The sequence below is a fragment of the Microtus ochrogaster genome, unplaced genomic scaffold (assembly GCF_000317375.1).
Source record: "Microtus ochrogaster isolate Prairie Vole_2 unplaced genomic scaffold, MicOch1.0 UNK25, whole genome shotgun sequence".
Classification (NCBI taxonomy): Eukaryota; Metazoa; Chordata; class Mammalia; order Rodentia; family Cricetidae; genus Microtus; species Microtus ochrogaster.
In genome coordinates this window covers 1,258,400-1,263,649 of record NW_004949123.1, presented here as the reverse complement: position 1 = coordinate 1,263,649, position 5,250 = coordinate 1,258,400, and positions in this window count along the sequence as shown.

Sequence of the window (5,250 nt, the reverse complement as noted above, 5' to 3'; positions counted from 1 at the left end):
ATGCCGTGTGTGTGTGTGTGTGTGTGTGTGTGTGTGTGTGTGTGTGTGAGTGAGAGAGAGAGAGAGAGAGAGAGAGAGAGAGAGAGAGAGAGAGAGAGAGAGAGAGTTTCTTTTCTTTCTTTTATTGTTGTTTTTTGAGACAGGGTTTCTTTGTATAACCTGGTTGTCCTGGAGCTGCCTCTGTGGACCAGACTGGTCTTGAACTCACAGAGATCCACCTGCCTCTGCCTCCTGAGTGCTGGGATTAAAGTCATGTGCCACCACCGACTGAGTCTTTGTTTCTCTGATTTACTACTGTGCATTTCTTCCATTCACAGATTAAATCTGATTCGCCTTTGAATTTGTGGTTTACTAGTAAGTCCTCATCAAATAGTTGCTTAATGAAGACAAAGGAAAAGGAGTATGTGGTAGAGAAATTGCCTTGCTTCCCCTTACCTCACACCAGCTACACTTGGCTAAGTGAACTTCGTTGGTATTTTGTGTGGGTTATATGCCAGTGTCACCTTACACAACAAACTTCTCCCCTGGGCAGTTGAACTCCGCCTCTGGAGAGGCTGGAATAGCTCTGCTCCCTCGCCCTCATCTTGGCTGTCCTGTGGGGGTGAGGGCACAACCTCACAGTTGCCTCACAGACACTGAATGTACCTCTTTGGCCATAGTTCTCAAGGCCAGTAGTTTCATTTAAATGAGTCTTCCCAGTGCAGCCCCCTCACCTGGACTGAGATACTTTAGAACAGGGATTCTCAACCTTCCTAATTCTCAACCCTTTAGTATAGTTCCTCATGTTGTGATGCCCCCCAACCATAAAATTATTTTTGGCGCTACTTCATAACTGTTATTTTGCTGCTGTTATGAATTGTCATGTAAATATCTGATCTGTAAGATACCCGATATGCGATTCCTGTGAATATGCCATTCAGCCCCTCAGAGGGGTCGCAGTCCACGGGCTGAGAATCACTGTCACGCAAGGAGCAGGCACATCAGAGGCCCTAGAAGTTTGTTAGAAAGACAGTCTCAGATATCAGCTCAGAAAGCCCAGTAAATAACCAGGATTTAACAGTACCTTGGGTGACCCACAGGGTGTTAAGGTTGGGAAGACCTGCCCTAAGGAACTGCTTCTCCCCAGACTTGCCTATACCTTTCTTATGTATTTCCTGAAATATGGTCGTGAGATCACCTGGCTTTTCAAAAATGTTAAAATAGTTAGAAATACTTGTAAAATATTTTATTGTATTTTAGAATCTATACATTTCGGTTACTATTCATTTTGCAAGCTAAAATGAAGTTACTATAAGTGGTTTTTATCATCTGGCAAGTTTGAAAACTCCGCCCTACAAAAGTAAATTTGGGATGTATACATTGGCATTTACTAGAAAGATTTTTTTTTAAAACTGTGTCTCATGTAGCCTAGCTTCAAAGCACTGTGATTACAGTTAATGTGCCCCCACGCCAGGTTTATTTGGTGATGGAGATCAAACCCAGGCCCATGTGCATGCCAGTGTGTGTATGTGTGTGTGTGTTTAAAGACAGTAAATTGGATGTCCAGGCATGAGATTTAAATTTTTCCCCAGGTGATGTCCAGGAAGAGCCAAGGCAGAAAAGAACCTTTAAGATAAACAGACTGGTTGTACCTTTAGAGCCAAAATTGTGTGCAGTAGCGTGAGAAAAGTGGAGGAGAAGCAAGGTTCCCCCACGAACCGGACACTAGGAACCGTGGCTTATCATCTTCCTTTGCCCTCCTCCCAGTACCTGGCAGACCAGACTTTGGAGACTGATGAGAGAAATGACTGCTAAGGGCCTGCAGTGGCAATCCCGCTTTCCCAATCAAAAATTGGCAAGTGCCCAGTGACTTAAGGGCAAACAAGAGTCCCTTTGAAACTGTGGCTGTTTTGGAATCATGGCTAGGAGGATCCAGTAATTATACCTCCGGCGCTGGCTGCCCTGCCCTGCCCTGCCCTGCCCACAGTATTGATAACTTAGACAGAGACCAGACCTGTACTGAAGGCCCAACTGTTCAAAAGGGGACAGCAGAAGATGGCGCTGGCGGTTTCTGTGCCTTTGCTGCAGGTGGGTTCTGCAGCTGCTTTCAGGGCACGCAGTTTGGTAAACAGAGAACTCAATAGTCCTCCTTTTCCTAACCCCCACCCATCCCCTTGAGTGAGAAAAAGAATCGAACCGTTGAGCAAATGGGGAAACTGGACAGCGGGCCTGTGCTTGAGAGAAACCCCCAGCTCGATTAACACATGTCGAAACACTTGCCCTCTTTCTCATCCCAGCTGCTGTTGCTCCAGACTCTGGTTGGTGCTTGCCTCTGCTTGGTCACAAGCGGCAGGCGGAAGCTCCCCATTCTCACGCTTGAGCTGAGACACTCTCAGACCGCCTGCCTTCCCAGAGTGCCTCTCTTAGAGTAGTGGTCCCCCTGCATGAGGCCTGACAGAAGCCAGGGGTTTGGGTCACAGCCGTAAGGTGGCCATATCATTTTGAGTGAAAGCAGGCGCTGTTTCCCCGGGGAATTTGGGCATGCTTCCTAAGTGAAGGAGATCTCAGGATCAGCCTCACATTTAGTGAGAAGCTGTGCCCCAGATGGAGTGTGGGACACCGACACAGGAAGAATTGCCTTTGGGAACTTGCAGTCCGTGTGAGGAGGCTGGGGAAAGCAGAGTAACAATTAAAGGGCTGATGCTAATATTGGAGATTCAGAAAACCTTGCTTCCACCCCCTGGTAGGAGAGGCAATTATACATCTATTGTGAGTTTTACAAAAAGAGTGCACACCTGCACGCGCGCGTGCGCGTGTGTGTGCGTGTGTGTGTGTGTGTGTGTGTGTAAGCCAACAGCTCTTGCCCTTAACAAAGCATGCAGCAAGTCAGAGTGGAAGAATCCTGAGTTCTTGGCTAGCCTGAGCTGCACAAGGACCACATTTTAAATAACGATAATATTGAAAGCAAGGGGTGATTGTGAAATGGACTTTCCACAGGGAGCCAGGCCAGCAGAAATGGAAGATAAGAGTCTGGGGAGGGGAAAGGATGAAAGAGAAAAGGTATAAACATGAGCTTAGACTGCAAAGCTCCATGGGACTGGACAGGAAAGGGTGGGAGAGCTGGGAGGTGAGGAAAGGGAAACAGAGCAGCTAGTGATGGGCCTGGAGTGTCAGGTAGGGCCGACCTGCAGACAAGCACAGAGGCAAGTGCTTGGTGCTATTGTAGTTCTGGGTGACTGAGGTGAGGGGATAAGAGTTGATGCTGGGTCAAGCTTGATTCTAGAAAGGTCTGGGAATAGGATGGGGCATAGGAAATTGCCCTGGGCAAGTATTCTTGGGAAGCTTCGGCTGTGTTCTCCCAAGTCTAGTATCTACTAGAAGAGATCAATCAGTTCTAGCCAGGCTGGCCTCACTAGAGAGGGAACTGGAGGTCAGAAAAGCAGGGAAGCTGTTCAGAAACGGGAGGGCGCTGATGTCAGGAGGGGTTCAGGAAGGTCTAGTTGAGAAGCCAAGGTGGAAATCGGTTTGGAGGAAGAGGAAGCAGTGTTTAGCGGTAGGTAAGTCCCAGAGACTGGAGCAGCATTGAGGCTTCATTCCCCAAGCCTTATTCCGCATGGACAATAAAACCCCACTGAAATTCTGCCTGTGTGAGTGGGTGGGACACTGACAGAAGCAGGGCGGACTTCCTAACAACCACTACAGACCACGTGACCTCAAGTATGGGGGTGGGGGAAGGCTATCTAGTGAAGGGTGTGCTGTTGCTGGTGGGACTTAGAGATGAAGGTGCTCATGAACTGGTTTGCCTGGGTTGGGTGGAGAACAATTGCCACCTATTGGCTGGGTAGGTAGATCTGGATTAGGAGATCTTCATAGGCCTGGCCCAGTGTAATGCTCTGACCCTTAAAATGATGTCAAAATCTGCATTTTACCAGACTATAAATGATCTTCTATATGGTCACATGGTACTTGATTGATAATTTTGGGATTTATTTTATTCATTTTTGGAAACCAACCTTCTCACAATGTCTAAGGGCTATATTCAGAATAGCCCACTTTCTAAGTCTGGGTGAGACTGGGTGATTAGTTCTGCAGGATTTTTCTTGATTTCCATCCTCTTGATTATGCTGTAACTCTGTATACTTCTTTTCTGTGTGTATCATATAAATCACACTATTAGGACCTTTCTATTTGTGTAGCTGTTTGCATCCATCCTTCCACAACTTGATGTTGTAAGCATTTTCACATGACTAAAACGTTCTCCAAGAACAATATTAGTGGTTGTATTTCACTGAGTTCATGTACACATTCCCGTTTAGCCAGGAGGTGGTGGGGAGGCAGAGGCAGTTGGATCTCTGAGCTTGAGGCCAGCACACAGAGTTCCAGAACGGCCAGGGCCACAGAGAAATCCTGCCTTCCAGAACCAACCAAACAAACAAACACCATTCCCCGTGGCCCTTTATATTTCTAAATTTTCTGTGGTAAGCATTGCAATATTGAACAACTTTGTGGATATTTTTCAGATAACCCTTTATTTTTATTATTATTTTTTGTTTTGTTTTGTTTTGTTTGAGACAGGGTTTTTCTGTGTAACCCCAGTTGTACTGGAACTCACTCTGTAGACCAGGCTGGCTTTGAACTCAGATTCTCCCGCCCGTGTGTACCTCCAGAGTGTGGGATTAAAGGTATACCACAACTACCCAGGTTCAGATAATCCTTTTTTAAAAGAACAGTTTTGGGATCCCCATCCTCTGAAGAAATCCCTAGAAGCTACTGTGAAATTTGTTGGGTCTGCCCATCTTCCTGAGTCCTGATTGAGAGAGGTGCAGTTTTTCTTTTCTCTTTTAAATGTGTCTTCCCTTCTCTCCTCCTCTTCCAGGCGACTGCTGAGAGTCACAAGTTGCACGCTCTGGGGCTTTTTCTTTAAACACTAATAAAATTATTTTTTGATCTTTAAAAAAAATGTTAGAAGTGGATTATTGGGTCAAAACAGTAGAACTTGAGACCCTTGATTATATTTTGCTAATGGTTCTTAGATTATATGAGTGTGTCTCAGTTCAATACACTCGTCTGTATTGGGAAGCTTTTAGTGGCTCCTGTTTTGATATTTAAACATAACAAAGTAGGAACAAGGTATCTCTTGTTCTGTTTTAGACTTGGATTCTCTGTGAGCTGGATTTCCCCCACTGCTCTTCTAAGTTTAAGGGGCCACTGCAGGGGGTTTCTTGTTTGTGTTTTTGTCTTCTTTTTTTTTTTTTTTTTTTTGGTTTTTCG